The following is a 16,180-nucleotide window of genomic DNA, read 5'->3' as shown; positions in this document are numbered from 1 at the left end:
GTTGTAAAACTATTACAACATTTATTTTTTAATGCTGATATTCCAGAAGGTAACAATAATGAATATTATTCTATCGTCATATCTTCTAGGAGTTTCTATTCTTTTTTTTTTTAAGCTTTTTTTTTGGTTGCACCAGGTTTTAGTTGTGGCAGGTGGGCTCCCTAGTTGTGCCTCATGGGCTCCTTAGTTGCAGCACATGTGCTCCTTAGTTGCGGCTCACGGACTCCTTAGTTGTGGCATGTGAACTCTTAGTTGCAACATGCATGTGGGATTTAGTTGCCTGGCCAGGGATCGAACCCACATCCCCTGCATTGAGAGGCGGACTCTCAACCACTGCGCCACCAGGGAAGCCCCTAGATTCATCTGTTCTTGTATGTATCTGTAGTTCGTTCCTTTTTGTTACTGAGTAGTATCCCACTGTATGGATTTATCACAGTTTGAAGTATTCACCACAGAGATATTCATCTGTTCACCAGTTGATGGATATTAGAGTTGTTTCCACTTTGAGTCAGTAAGAATAAAGCTGCTGTGAACATTCATGTAGCAGGTCTTTATGTGGACATATGTTTTTTATTTCCCTTGGGTAAATACCTCGGTGTGGAATTGCTGGGTCATATGATATGTGTGTATTTAACTTTATGAGAAACTGTCAAAGTGCTCTCCAAAGTGGCTGTGCTATTTTGCACTCCCACCAGCAATATCCGAGGCGTTCTGTTGATCCACATCCTCACTAACACTTTGTATGGTAAGTCTTTTTTAATTTTAACCATTCTAGTGGGTCTATGGTGACATCTCATTTCAGTTTTAATTTGTATTTTCCTAGTGACTAATGATGTTGAACATGCTTATTAGCTGTTCATATAACTTTTTTGATGAGGTGTCTGTTCATTCTTTTGTCCATTTCTTTAATCGAGTTGTTTGTCTTCTTCTTACTAAATTGTAAGAGTTCTATATGTATAAAGCATATAAGAACTTCATCAGATATATTTGCCAATATTTACCTCCCAGTCTGTGGCTTGTCTTTCATTTTCTTGACAATGTCTTTTTTTTCTATTCTTTTTTTTTTAAGTTTGAAATTTAATTTAATTTTATTTTTATACAGCAGGTTCTTATTAGTCATCAGTTTTATACACATCAGTGTATACATGTCAATCCCAATCGCCCAATTCATCCCACCACCACCACCACCCCTCCGCGGCTTTCCCCTCTTGGTGTCCATACGTTTGTTCTCTACATCTGTGTCTCTATTTCTACCCTGCAAACCGGTTCATCTGTACCATTTTTCTAGGTTCCACATATATGCGTTAATATACGATATTTGTTTTTCTCTTTCTTACTTACATCACTCTGTATGACAGTCTCTAGATCCATCCACGTCTCAACAAATGACCCAATTTCGTTTCTTTTTATGGCTGAGTAATATTCCATTGTATATATGTACCATACCTTCTTTATCCATTCGTCTGTCGATGGGCATTTAGGTTGCTTCCATGACCTGGCTATTGTAAATAGTGCTGCAATGAACATTGGGGTGCATGTGTCTTTTTGAATTGTGGTTTTCTCTGGGTATATGCCCAGTAGTGGGATTGCTGGATCGTATGGTAATTCTATTTTTAGTTATTTAAGGAACCTCCATACTGTTCTCCATAGTGACTGTATCAGTTTACATTCCCACCAACAGTGCAGGAGGGTTCCCTTTTCTCCACACCCTCTCCAGCATTTGTTGTTTGTAGATTTTCTGATGATGCCCATTCTAACCAGTGTGAGGTGATACCTCATTGTAGTTTTGAGTTGCATTTCTCTAATAATTCACTAATTATTGTTGAGCAGCTTTTCATGTGCTTCTTGGCCATCTGTATGTCTTCTTTGGAGAAATGTCTATTTAGGTCTTCTGCTCATTTTTGGACTGGGTTGTTTGTTTTTTTAATATTGAGCTGAATGAGCTGTTTATATATTTCGGAGATTAATCCTTTGTCCGTTGATTCGTTTGCAAATACTTTCTCCCATTCTGAGGGTTGTCTTTTCATCTTGTTTATGGTTTCCTTTGCTGTGCAAAAGCTTTTAAGTTTCATTAGGTCCCATTTGTTTATTTTTGTTTTTATTTCCATTACTCTAGGAGGTGGATCAAAAAAGATCTTGCTGTGATTTATGTCAAAGAGTATTCTTCCTATGTTTTCCTCTAAGAGTTTTACAGTGTCCGGTCTTACATTTAGGTCTCTAATCCATTTTGAGTTTATTTTGTGTATGGTGTTAGGGAGTGTTCTAATTTCATTCTTTTACAAGTAGCTGTCCAGTTTTCCCAGCACCACTTGTTTAAGAGACTGTCTTTTCTCCATTGTATATCCTTGCCTCCTTTGTCATAGATCAGTTGACCATAGGTGCGTGGGTTTACCTCTGGGCTTTCTATCTTGTTCCATTGATCTATATTTCTGTTTTTGTGCCAGTACCATATTGTCTTGATTACTGTAGCTTTGTAGTATAGTCTGAAGTCAGGGAGTCTGATTCCTCCAGCTCCATTTTTTTCCCTCAAGACTGCTTTGGCTATTCGGGGTCTTTTGTGTCTCCATACAAATTTTAAGAGTTTTTGTTCTAGTTCCGTAAAAAAAATGCCATTGGTAATTTGATAGGGATTGCATTGAATCTGTAGATTGCTTTGGGTAGTATAGTCATTTTCACAATATTGATTCTTCCAATCCAAGAACATGGTATATCTCTCCATCTGTTTGTATCATCTTTAATTTCTTTCATCACTGTCTTATAGTTTTCTGCATACAGGTCTTTTGTCTCCCTAGGAAGGTTTATTCCTAGGTATTTCTTTTTGTTGCAATGGTAAATGGGAATGTTTCCTTAATTTCTCTTTCAGATTTTTCATCATTAGTGTATAGGAATGCAAGAGATTTCTGTGTATTAATTTTGTATCCTGCAACTTTACCAAATTCATTGATTAGCTCTAGTAGTTTTCTGGTGGCATCTTTAGGATTCTCTATGTATAGTATCATGTCATCTGCAAACAGTGACAGTTTTACTTCTTCTTTTCCAACTTGTATTCCTTTTATTTCTTTTTCTTCTCTGATTGTTGTGGCTAGGACTTCCAAAACTATGTTGAATAATAGCAGTGAAAGTGGATATCCTCGTCTTGTTCCCGATCTTAGAGGAAATGCTTTCAGTTTTTCACCATTGAGAATGATGTTTGCTGTGGGTTTGTTGTATATGGCCTTTCTTATGTTGAGGTAGGTTCCCTCTATGCCCACTTTCTGGAGAGCTTTTATCATAAATGGGTGTTGAATTTTGTCAGAAGCTTTTTCTGCATCTATTGAGGTGATCATATGGTTTTTATTCTTCAATTTGTTAATATGGTGTATCACATTGATTGATTTGTGTATATTGAAGAATCTTTGCATCCCTGGGATAAATCCCACTTGATCATGGTGTATGATCCTTTTAATGTGTTGTTGGATTCTGTTTGCTAGTATTTTGTTGAGGATTTTTTCATCTATATTCATCAGTGATATTGGTCTGTAATTTTCTTTTTCTGTAGTATCTTTTTCTGGTTTTGGTATCAGGGTGATGATGGCCTCATAGAATGAGTTTGGGAGTGTTCCTTGTTCTGCAATTTTTTGGAAGAGTTTGAGAAGGATGGGTGTTAGCTCCTCTCAAAATGTTTGATAGAATTCACCTGTGAAGCCATGTGGTCCTGGACTTTTGTTTGTTGGAAGATTTTTAATCACAGTTTCAATTTCATTACTTGTGATTGGTCTGTTCATATTTTCTATTTCTTCCTGGTTCAGTCTTGGAAGGTTATACCTTTCGAAGAATTTGTCCATTTCTTCCAGGTTGTCCATTTTATTGGCATAGAGTTGCTGGTAGTAGTCTCTTAGGATGCTTTGTATTTCTGCAGTGTCTGTTGTAACTTCTCCTTTTTCATTTCTAATTTTATTGATATGAGTCCTCTCCCTCTTTTTCTTGATGAGTCTGGCTAATGGTTTATCAATTTTGTTTATTTTCTCAAAGAACCAGCTTTTAGTTTTATTGATCTTTGCTATTGTTTTCTTTTTTCTATTTCATTTATTTCTGCTCTGATCTTTATGATTTCTTTCCTTCTGCTAACTTTGGGTTTTGTTTGTTCTTCTTTCTCTAGTTCCTTTTGGTGTAAGTTTAGATTGTTTATTTGAGATTTTTCTTGTTTCTTGAGGTAGGCTTGTATAACTATAAACTTCCCTCTTAGAACTGCTTTTGCTGCATCCCATAGGTTTTGGATTGTTGTGTTTTCATTGTCATTTGTCTCTAGGTATTTTCTGATTTCCTCTTTGATTTCTTAAGTGATCTCTTGATTATTTAGTAACGTAGTGTTTAGCCTCCATTTGTTTGTGTTTTTTACATTTTTTCCCCTGTAATTCATTTCTAATCTCATAGCGTTGTGGTCAGAAAAGATGCTTGATATGATTTCAATTTTCTTAAATTTACTGAGGCTTGATTTGTGACCCAAGATGTAATCTATCCTGGAGAATGTTCCATGCGCACTTGAGAAGAAAGCGTAATCTGCTGTTTTTGGTTGCAATGTCCTATAAATATCAATTAAATCTATATGGTCTATTGTGTCATTTAAAGCTTCTGTTTCCTTATGTATTTTCATTTTGGATGATCTGTCCATTGGTTTAAGTGAGGTGTTAAAGTCCTCCACTATTATTGTGTTACTGTCGATTTCCTCTTTTATAGATGTTAGCAGTTGCCTTATGTATTGAGGTGCTCCTATGTTGGGTGCATATATATTTATAATTGTTATATCTTCTTCTTGGATTGATCCCTTGTTCATTATGTAGTGTCCTTCCTTGTCTCTTGTAACATTCTTTACTTTAAAGTCTATTTTATCTGATATGAGTATTGCTACTCCAGCTTTCTTTTGATTTCCATTTGCATGGAATATCTTTTTCCATCCCCTCACTTTCAGTCTGTATGTGTCCCTAGGTCTGAAGTGGGTCTCTTGTAGACAGCATATATACAGGTCTTGTTTTTTGTATCCATTCAGTGAGCCTGTGTCTTTTGGTTGGAGCATTTAATCCATTCACATTTAAGGTAATTATGGATATGTATGTTCCTATGACCATTTTCTTAATTGTTTTGGTTTGTTTTTGTAGGTCCTTTTCTTCTCTTGTGTTTCCCACTTAAAGAAGTTCCTTTAGCATTTTTTGCAGAGCTGGTTTGGTGGTGCTGAATTCTCTTAGCTTTTGCTTGTCTGTAAAGCTTTTGATTTCTCCATTGAATGTGAATGAGATCCTTGCCAGGTAGAGTCATCTTGGTTGTAGGTTCTTCCCTTTCATCACTTTAAGTATATCATGCCACTCCTTCCTGGCTTGTAGAGTTTCTGCTGAGAAATCAGCTGTTAACCTTATGGGAGTTCCCTTGTATGTTATTTGTCATTTTTCCCTTGCTGCTTTCAATAATTTTTCTTTGTCTTTAATTTTTGCCAATTTGATTACTATGTGTCTTGGTGTGTTTCTCCTTGGGTTTATCCTGTATGGGACTCGCTGCATTTCTTAGACTTGGGTGGCTATTTCCTTTCCCATGTTAGGGAAGTTTTCAACTATAATCTCTGCAAATGTTTTCTCTGGTCCTTTCTCTCTCTCTTCTCCTTCTGGGACCCCTATAATGCAAATATTGTTACGTTTAATGTTGTCCCAGAGGTCTCTTAGGCTCTCTTCATTTCTTTTCATTCTTTTTTCTTTATTCTGTTCAGCAGTGAATTCCACCATTCTGCTTCCAGGTCACTTATCTGTACTTCTGCCTCAGTTATTCTGCTATTGATTCCTTCTAGTATAGTTTTCATTTCAGTTATTGTATTGTTCATCTCTGTTTGTTTGTTCTTTAATTCTACTATGTCTTTGTTAAACATTTCTTGCATCTTCTTGATGTTTGCCTCCATTCTTTTTGCGAGGTCCTGGATCATCTTCACTATCATTATTCTGAATTCTTTTTCTGGAAGGTTTCCTATCTCCACTTCATTTAGTTGTTTTTCTGGGGTTTTATCTTGTTCCTTCATCTGGTACATAGCCCTCTGCCTTTTCATCTTGTCTGTCTTTCTGTGAACGTGGTTTTTGTTCCACAGGCTGCAGAATTGTAGTTCTTCTTGCTTCTGCTGTCTGCCCTCTGGTGGGTGAGGCTGTCTAAGAGGCTTGTGTAAGTTTCCTGATGGGAGGGACTGGTGGTGGGTAGAGCTGACTGTTGCTCTGGTGGGCAGAGCTCAGTAAAACTTTAATCCACTTGACTGCTGATGGGTGGGGCTGGGTTCCCTCCCTGTTGTTTGTTTGGCCTGAGGCAAGCCAACACTGGGGCCTACCTGGACTCTTTGGTGGGGCTAATGGCAGACTCTGGGAGGGCTCACACCAAGGAGTACTTCCCAGAACTTCTGCTGCCAGTGTCCTTGTCCCCACAGTGAGCCACGGCCACCCCCCGCCTCTGCAGGAGATCCTGCAACACTAGCAGGTAGGTCTGGTTCAGTCTCCCCTGGGATCAGCGCTCCTTCCCCTGGGTCGCACTGCGCACACTACTTTGTGTGTGCCCTCCAGGAGTGGAGTCTCTGTTTCCCCCAGTCCTGCTTGACAATGTCTTTTGAAGAGTAAATTTTTTAAAATTGATGAAGTCCAGTTGGTAATTTCTCTTTTATGGCCCATATGTTTTCTGTTCTAAAAAAATTTATCTAACCAAGGCTCATGAAGATTTTGGCCTACGTTTTCTTCTAGGCTTTTGGCCAGAATATGATTTGACTGAATCCTGACTCTCTCCAGAATAGCTGCACGTGCCCCCTCCCACCAGCAGCTCAGGTTTCCTCTAACCCACAGCTCCGCAACGTTTGGCATTATTCAGCTTTCTAACATCTGCCAGTCTAATAGGTAAAAAGTGATATTGCTTTGTTATTTTACTTTGTACTGTTCTGATGACTGAATTAAGTCAGTGTGCCTGTTATCTATGTGACTCCCAGTTGATTTTCTTCTCTTGTGTATCCTCAGTTGAAAGTGTTTCCCAGGCCCTTTTCTGAGCTTCCCACAAGTATCATTTGGTCCTTCTGCCTTGTTTATTGTCATCACTGATGGCAATCAGATGTAATCAGAGGCAAACTAATTCTTTCCCCCAGTCATTGACTTACATGGTGAGTGGTATCATGAACAAGCAGGTGCCTGAATTTCAGGAGGAAGCCTCCATCAGTAGGGCTTTTGCTCCTACAGTGTTTGTTTTCTTTTTAATTGCAGCAAGTAATGCAACAGCCAGACTTTTTAGACATCATATTTGGGGCTCTGTACTCAAGAAGGGAAACCATTCCTTTCTCAAGATGTTTGCTCCTTACTAATAACATTGGAAAGTCATCATTATTCTGTCTTTCTCCTCTCTGGGAAAGACAGATGTGGCTACATGAATTATCTGTTTTAGAGTCCAAGGCTCTGTCTTGAATGTGTGTGCAATTCTGTGAGGCAGGTCAGGCCTATGCTGTGGAAGAAGTAGGCTCAAAAGTAGAATTTGGAAAACGAATAATACTCTGTCCAAATACTTTCTCAGTAACAAGCCAAATAAAAAATGATATAAACCTCCTCTACGTACTTTAACAATTATAAACAATATTTTAGGTATTATACTAAAATGCCAGTGCTTAGACCACTGCAGGCTGACTGCACAAGTTAAGCAGCGTCAGGATCAAGCTACATAAACCCTCTAGGGGTAGATTCTTGTAAGGTCAAAAGGGTAGTCAGATTTCCCTTTGAGAGTCCCTGGGATCCTGTCACACATCATCTCAGAAACTGTTTTGCAAGTGTGGGTCATCGTTTTCTCTGGTCATCTGTAGACTGTATTTTCATCCTGGATATTCTCTGAGTTCCACCCACAGTATAGTTTCCTTCTCCTTCTAGTCTGATCTCATCTCCTGCACAGGTGGCCACATTTTACTACTCGAGGTACTACATTTAGCAAGGAAAATCTGATGCTTTAAGAAGCAAAAAATGTGCATCTCTCCACCTCACCCCCATTGATGCACATCACCTCAGCTATGGATACATTCGAGAAGAAAAGGGCTGTCCTGGTTTCAGAAGAATAACTCATTGGGAGCCACTCCAGTGTTTAGTAGCAGAAGGGTAATGTTTGTACAGGGCCACAGTATACAGTTGTGCAGTTGGTGCACTGCACATAAAGAGCCAGTAGAACTTGTGAATGGGGACTGAAATCCAAGCTGAGTGTCCTGACTTGGAGATGGCTCTTCCCAAAAGGGGCAGCACAAAGGTGCCCTGTAAGCTACCAGAGGCCCCCACAGGGTCAGTGCTGGATCCCAGAGGGCCAGACCCAGGGCTTAGGGAAGGATGAGAACAGGCTCAGGCTGCTGTTCTATTGCACCTTGTAGAAATGATATGCTTAGGAGGCTGCCTGAGAGATTGCACTGAGTGACATCAGAGAAAAGGGCTACATCAGCAGTTCTCAATGGAGGAAGGGGGAAGGGGTTGCCCCCAAAGGACAGTTGGCAACATCTTGAGGTATTTTTGATTGTCATGACTGGGGGCTGCTACTGGCGGTTAGAGGCCAGAGATGCTGCTAAACGTCCTACAAGCCACAGGACATGCTCCATATTAGAATTATCTGATCCAAAAAATCAATAGTGCCACTGCTGAGAAACCCTGGGTGATGTGAAGATAAGAGGAATGAGTTTCCTCCCTAGGTGGATGTGTGGGTAGTAATGTGGTTGTTTTAACCTATATTTAAGAGTGGCCAGTTGTATACTTCAGGTTTTTCCTTGAAGTAAAGGTTCTTCCTCCACCCCAATCCTACCCCATCCCACTCTCATTTCCTTCCCACCTGTCCCCCTGGTGCCGTGGGAAAACAAGATGCTCAAAAGAAACTTCTGCATAATGATTGTGCGAGTGTCCATGTGCATGTGTCTACATGTGTGTGAGAGAGAAACCAAGACAGACTGAGAAACAGAAAAAGACACTTAGAAATGCAGAAAGAGGTGTGCAGAGAAAGACAGATAGTGAGGGAGTCGGGCGAGAGGTAGACGGAAAGAGAGAAAAAAACCCACAGAGGACTGATTTCCAACTAATTTTTTTTTTTCAACAAATCCCACCTGTAATATGCCCGAGCCTGGAAACTCAGTGATAACAAGTCCAGGTCCCTGCATTCCAGTCTCTCCAAGAGACAAAGGCCACCAGCTGTAACAAGTGTGGAAAGTAGAAAGCTCACAATAAGTTACAAGCAAAGCTGGAGGGAACGTGGAGGAGGGGCGCACTTTGTTCTGAGGGTGAGGTGGGAGCACCGGGGGAGGCTTCGGGGGAGGCGGCCACTGAGGTGACCAGGGAGGAGAAGCATTTTGTTGTGGGAACAGAATGAGGAGTGAGGATTCTTGGTAGGTGGGTTTGGGGAATGGCAGAGGGTTGGGAGGTGAGGATGCAGGGTGGACCTGGGCATGGTGGAGTAGCGGTGAGAAAGGAGGTTGAAAAGGGCAGTTATGACGGGCATGAACCCCCAGGGCAGGATTAGACCTTGAATCCGTGCTTGAAGTTGTACACGTGGAGGATGCCTGGAGTTTCTTGTGTAATATTTCCTCACCTCTTTCCAGCTTTTGCCCTTTCAGTGAGGCCTACCCCAGTGACCCTATGAAAAACTTCAACCCACCCCCTGGCATCCCCAGCCCCTCTCTCCTTTCTATAGTACTCATCACCTAATAACATGTTATATACAATTTATTTATTAATTTAATGTTTTTATTCCTTGACTAGAATATAAGCTTCGTGAGAGCAGGGATTTTCTTTCTTTTTTTCTTTTAAATTTATTTATTTATTTATTTCTGGCTGCATTGGGTCTTTGTTGGTGCACGTGGGCCGTCTCTAGTGGCGGAGAGCGGGGGCCACTCCTCGTCATGGTGTGCGGGCTTCTCACTGCAGTGGCCTCTCTCGTTGCAGAGCACCAGCTCCAGGCACACGGGCTTCAGCAGTTGTGGCACATGGGCTCAGTAGTTGTGGCTCACGGGTTCTAGAGCACAGGCTGAGTAGTTGCGGCGCACGGGCTTAGTTACTCCACGGCATGTGGGATCTTCCCCAACCAGGGCTCGAACCCATGTGCCCTGCTTTGGCAGGCGGATTCCCAACCACTACGCCACCAGGGAAGTCCCAGGGATTTTCTTCTGTTTACTAATGTATCTAAACCAGTACATCGTGCATCATAAATGCTCGATAAATATTTGCTGAATGGATGAACATGGGAGCTGGAGACATTCCCCCAGCTGTCAGCCCCTTCCCAGAACTTTACATTTCTGATAGCTGCTTCTCAGGAGGTATGATAGTTTTCTAGTGTTGCATAACAAATTACCACAAACTTAGGGGTTTAAAACAACACACGTGTTTTATCTCACAGTTACTGTGCATCAGGAATCCCAGCAAAGCTTATCTGGATCTGCTGTTTAGGGTCTTTTAAAACTGTAATCAGGGTGTCAGCTGGTATAACTGAGTCACTTGGCTGTATGGCAGAAATTAACACAACATTGTAAATCAACTATACTTCAATTTGAAAAAAGAAAAGGGTGTCAGCTGGGGCTGAGTCTCACCTGAGGCTCTGCTGAGGAAAGGTCCACTTCCAAAGTTCCCTCAGGTTGTTGGCAGAGCCCAGTTCCTGCGGCTACGTGACACAGAGCTTCAGTTTCTTGTTGGCTGTTGGCCAGAGGCTGTTCTTAGCTCCTAAAGCCAAGTTTCTTGGCACGTGGGATTCCCCAACGTGGTCACTTGCTTCCTCAAAGCTATAGCAAGGGAGACAGAAACTCCAGCAAGATGGGCACTACAATTTTATGTAACAGAATAATGTAATTACATACACATAGTCACCCACATCCTGTCACCTTTGTCTTATGGTAGAAGCAAGCAAGTCATAAGTTCTACCCACACTCAACGGGAGGGGATCACACAAGGGCGTGAACACCGGGAGGTGGGATCAGAGGGGCCATTTTGACAGAAAGTCCACCTCAGGAGGTGACAGCTGGAGGTGATGCTTCTCCTTTGCATGCAGGCAGTCCCTTGGTCTTAGGCACACCTCAACCTCTGCACCATATTAGAGTTATTTACATATGCTAAATATGTATAACATATTTACATATGCCTCTCCCACAAGATTGGGGGCAGGAATCATTCTCACTCCTCTTCAGAGTCAGCGTCTAGCACAAAGCCTGGCACATAGGAAGTCATCAGTTTGGGAAGAATGGGTAAAAGGATGGGTGGATGGATGGATAGTGAATGGATTTATGATATATGGACGGAAGAAAGGCAGAAAATAAGGGAAAATGTGGTAACAAAACAAGGTGAAGGCAAAGCACCTGGACAGAAGAAGTGTGGCCCTCACCTGACAGCGGGCCACACACTGTGAAATGAGAAGGTGAAGCAACAGGTATGGATCTGCCCACAGTCCCAGCCTCATTCCTGGAACCGTCACTTGGACTCTTCCTACCAGGGCAGCCAAGAGACCAGAGGCAGGTAGCCCCTCTTTCCCAGAGCTTCTGTTTTCTCTTCAGGAAATAGGAGTGGAAAAAATCATGAGGGATGACCAAATGTTCCATGTATGAAGACACCAATGAAATCCTGCATCTCTTTGTGACTTTGGCAGGTCTGAAGGCAATTTCCTAAGAAATAAGCTGAAGGAAGAAAGCATTACTTTGTAATCCTCTCCAAGGCTCAAGGGAAAGGTTTTGGATAGCAAAGGACTCTAAAAGTGCTTCAAGCAATAAATATTGAATTTTGAGCGAACCTCCTTGAGCTCCTGCTGCAGTGAGGGGTGATGAATCCAGGCCTTGGCCTCTGAGTGCAAGATGGAAGCCGGGTCACAGGCATGCCTGGTGCTGGAGATGGGGTCTCAGGCTGTTGTTCCTCTATCAGAACTGTGAGACGGCTATCCCAGGGCAGACTCTACCGATGATGCTTATGTGTTTTCCACCCAGTAATGCCTTGTGGGAGGAAAGATGGCAACACATTTTCTGGCTGAGAGCTTTAGGCTGGGTGACGTTAGGTTAAAACTTTACGTGTGTGCATATATTGTTTCCCCTTTTGCTTGAATTTTTATGATTTCTTTTGTTCACTTGATCAGTGACAGGTCATTTGTTTTATGTCACGTAAAGGCCACTAATAGCCAAGGTGAGTGAATTTTGTGACAAGGTCACACCAGAGGCTATACTATTTATGTCATATGTGCTAATCAGGGCCAGACAGTAAGGCTGAGGAACACCATTGTCTTTAGAGGTGACAACTGAGCCTTTGCACGGGTCCATGTTTGTAAGAACCTTTATAATAGAAATCTGTGAAATGTTTGGTGCTTAGTCTCCCTGGTGTTGATGAAGCACAGAAACTCTGGGTATTCTGACCCATGAAGAAAATGTCAGGTGCCAAGACAAGGCACTTTTTTTCTTTTTTAAAATCTAAAATGAAATGTAATGCCATCTAGGAAGGAGTGGATATTCATGGGTATTTTGAGGACATATAGGTAAAGTGAGTTCAGAAATAATAGAGTATATGGAAAGATATGCAGAGGCTAACTTAAATAAATATTTTAACCTGGATTTCTCTTGCTGTGTTTTCTTTATAACCTGTCAGCCTGCCACCACCAAGCTAAAGGAGCTTAAAGCCAATCTGGAAAATCCAATGAATAACAGTGGGGCTTTATTTACTAAAATTGCCCTGAGAGCAAAACAGTAAGGAGAACTTGAAATTTCCCAACACAGTGTTCATCCTTGTTTTGAAAGCAATGTCCTCATTTGAGAAGAAAGGGGCTTTAATCTCTTCCTCATCACATTGGCTCCTCTCCTAGCTTTTTGTTTGAGTTCTTCCTCTCCTCTGTAGAATTCCAAACATGAGGAGCATCATTCCTCTGGATCCAAAACCAGTAACTTGACCTGGAAACATCATGAGAAACATTAGAAGACCACTAGTTCCCTGCTGGGGTCTCTGTGTCTTGAGTCCACACTTCAGGCCCAAACCTTTAAAAGCTTTTTTTTTCTCCCTAAAATTTATTTATTTATTTATTTTTGGCTGTGTTGGGTCTTTGTTGCTGTGCGGGGGCTTTCTCTAGTTGCGGCGAGCGGGGGCTACTCTTCGTTGCGGTGCGCGGGCTTGTCATTGCAGTGGCTCCTCTCGTTGTGGAGCACGGGCTCTGGGCACGCGGGCTTCAGTAGTTGTGGCACGCAGGCTCAGTAGTTTGGCTTATGGGCTCTGAGCGCAGGCTCAATAGTTGTAGCGCATGGGCTTAGCTGCTCCGCGGCATGTGGGATCTTCCCGGACCAGGGCTCGAACCCGTGTCCCCTGCGTTGGCAGGCGGATTCTCAACCACTGTGCCACCAGGGAAGTCCCTAAAAGCTTTAAAAGTTGACTTGGCTCAGGTGGGAAGCTTTTGTATAAAGGCATCAATAAGTACCGATTCTCCTGCTGGGGGCATAGCACATTGCTCAGCATGCTGAGGGAACACAAAAGGATTAAAGTCATGACCCTTACCCTCTGGTGACAGATGTGACTTATTCCAGGATCACTGGGAACCCCTGACCAGGGAACTGACTCTAACTGGGGAGCATTTCCAGCTCAGGTCATACCTAGTGTTCACAGCCAGTCTGAGTGGCTTCATCCTGGGTTCCTGGGCAGCGTCAAAGAAAATGCAGAGCCATCACCTCACTTGTTTCCTCAGAATGGACTAATGTAGAAGATTTTCTGTGAAGGAAAAAGTGCATCATATCACAACACACACACACACACACACACACACACACACACACACACACACCAGTTGTTTGTCGCGAGCACGTGCTGCATATTCTCTCAGGGTCCACCTTGTGTCCCATCCCTCCCCCTGACTACTATCTTAATGGAGAGGTTTTTGATGGTACAGCCTGGACTCACTCTCAGTAACTCATTCTTAGTAAATCGTCTCTGTTAGAATGAAGGACTTCCTTTCCATATACTTCCCCCTTTCAACATCAGATCAAAAGGAAAGAAAAAGATGACTCACCATCCCCTGTTCTCCCAGTGAACTTGTATGACTGTCTCTTTCCTCCTGAATCTGGGTGTCTCAAACTGCTAGCTTTCCATCTCTATTCATATTTCTTCTTAAGAAATTTAACCACTGTGGAGTATTTTTCAAACGGATGAACACTTCTAACAAAAACTGCTTTCTTGATGGGTCCATATCCTTTTGACTTTCTAATACTTAAAAATGCATCTGGATACAAAGGCCTTCCCCATCTATCTTATCTGGAATAGGTCCTACCCTCCTGTCCACCCTGGCTCACCTTTCTCTATTTATACAGCCCCACTCATTTAAAAATCAAGTTTTGTTTGTTTACTTGAATTTTTGGTCTGTCCTCCCTTGCTGGGCTGTAAGCTCCATGAGGGCAGAGACCACATCTGTTCTGCTCTCCAATGTACCCCCAGCACCTAGCGGAGTGCCTGCCATGTAGGAGAATCTTGTTAGAACTTTTGTTGAATGGATAAATAAAGTAGAATGTATATAATAAACGATATATCACTTAGCTAATTAATTTTAAATAAGTTTAACAAATTTAAATAAATTTCCTTAGCTAATTAAAAGTGAAATGCAGGGTGAAGTAGAGTGGAGGGTAAGCAATGCCAGCTTTGTCAGGATTGAGTCTTAGGAGAGTGGAGCAGAGTACATAGGAGCTACCAGAGCTGACGGGTCAAACAAAGGCACCTGTCATCGTGGGTGTAAATGCCCACAGCTGCCCAGGGGTCAGGGAAGCTGAGGGAGGACCTAGGGGAGGTGAGGGCAGATATGGGCCTGGTCCCTGCTTCATGCAAAGGAGGTGGGCCAGCAGATACAGGACCATATGTGTGAGCTACAAAATGACTGCTGCTTCACTTCCACCCTCCAAATCTCACATGAGAATCCCCCTGGTGGCCCACCCTATTCCAAAAACATGAAGGAAAGGAACGTGTAATGTAGCCTAGCCAAGTTAACACATTACAAAGCCACTATAGTAGGCACTCACTGTTTGTTGAAGGACTGCTTGAATGAATGAATGCTTGAACAAATGAATGATTGAATGAGCTGGCATGGCAGCAAGAGGCATTTGGCCATCTGGTCTCACCAGAATGAACACTCTGTGAGGGATGGGATTTTTGCACGTTTCGTTCATTGCTGTATCCCCAATACATGGAATGGTACCTGGCCCATGTGGGTGCTTGAGAAAACTTTGTGGAACGAATATTGAATGGTTCTGGCCCAAAGTCAAAAGGACTTGTGTGGAGTCACTAGAAGACACAACTGAATGAAAATTTTCCTTTGGTACAGGGTGTGGGAAATGCATGAGGAGCCATTTTATACATTCAGCATAAATGGGCATGACGTGAAACAAAGGCAAAACCATATTTCCTTCTCTTACAACATATCTCAAGAGAGTAAAATATAAAATCGTTGTGGTGACAGTGGAGCAAATATCATAAATAATATATCAGTTATAGAGAAGCTTGGCTACTAAGAGCCAAGAATCCTGGCTAAGGGGGATGAGAGGGGAGAGGAAAAGTGAATTAGAAACATTTTATTCACAGTCTTCTCCAGGTCCAGGTGGGAAGCTACAAAGCAGAGTAAATCCTAGAAGTGGCCTTGACCTGCTGTGAAACCTGACAGGCCATGGATACCCCAGGGCCAGAGTCATTCAATTACAACCAGGCTATACCCTTAGGCAGGCTCCTAGAACTTAGTCCTGGGAGGGCTCAAGGTTTAGCTCAAATATTCCACTTCTCTGTTGGCAGGTCTCTGTCGGAAGGTCTCACATGAACTCTGATGCAATTGGAGCATCTCTTTCACCTTTTGTCTCCCTGCCCCTCATATGATCTCATTTTTGTTTCAAAAGATACGTGCCTCCTCTCTATAACTCTTCTACAACCCTATCCCTATATAGCAGAAATAGCAAATGGTAACCATGGTTCTCTCTGGCTGGTGGAATTACTGGCTTTCATATGCTTTTCTTCTTTGTGCTTTCCTGTGTTTTCCACTTTTTTTGAACATGAATTACTTCTATAATCACACACACAAAACAGTACAAAAGTACTTTTAAGTACTATAACTAAGGGTAACTGGAGCAATGAAAAAGAGAACTATTGTTTGTATGTTTTCAAAATAAATATTGCCGGCAACATCTTACATCTCAGCATGAGCAACTTAAAGTGTA

The 16,180-nt window shown here is 42.0% G+C and overlaps 1 protein-coding gene across 5 annotated transcripts in view; it reads left to right on the top strand.

The window, feature by feature from the left end:
* APOD (apolipoprotein D) overlaps positions 1 to 16,180 on the top strand; it is an 87,832-nt gene that overhangs the window by 41,415 nt on the left and 30,237 nt on the right. The gene's annotated exons all lie outside the window — the stretch shown is intronic.

Source organism: Stenella coeruleoalba, assembly GCF_951394435.1.
Source record: "Stenella coeruleoalba genome assembly, chromosome: 5".
Lineage (NCBI taxonomy): Eukaryota > Metazoa > Chordata > Mammalia > Artiodactyla > Delphinidae > Stenella > Stenella coeruleoalba.
This window is presented reverse-complemented; position numbering and strand designations above follow the sequence as displayed.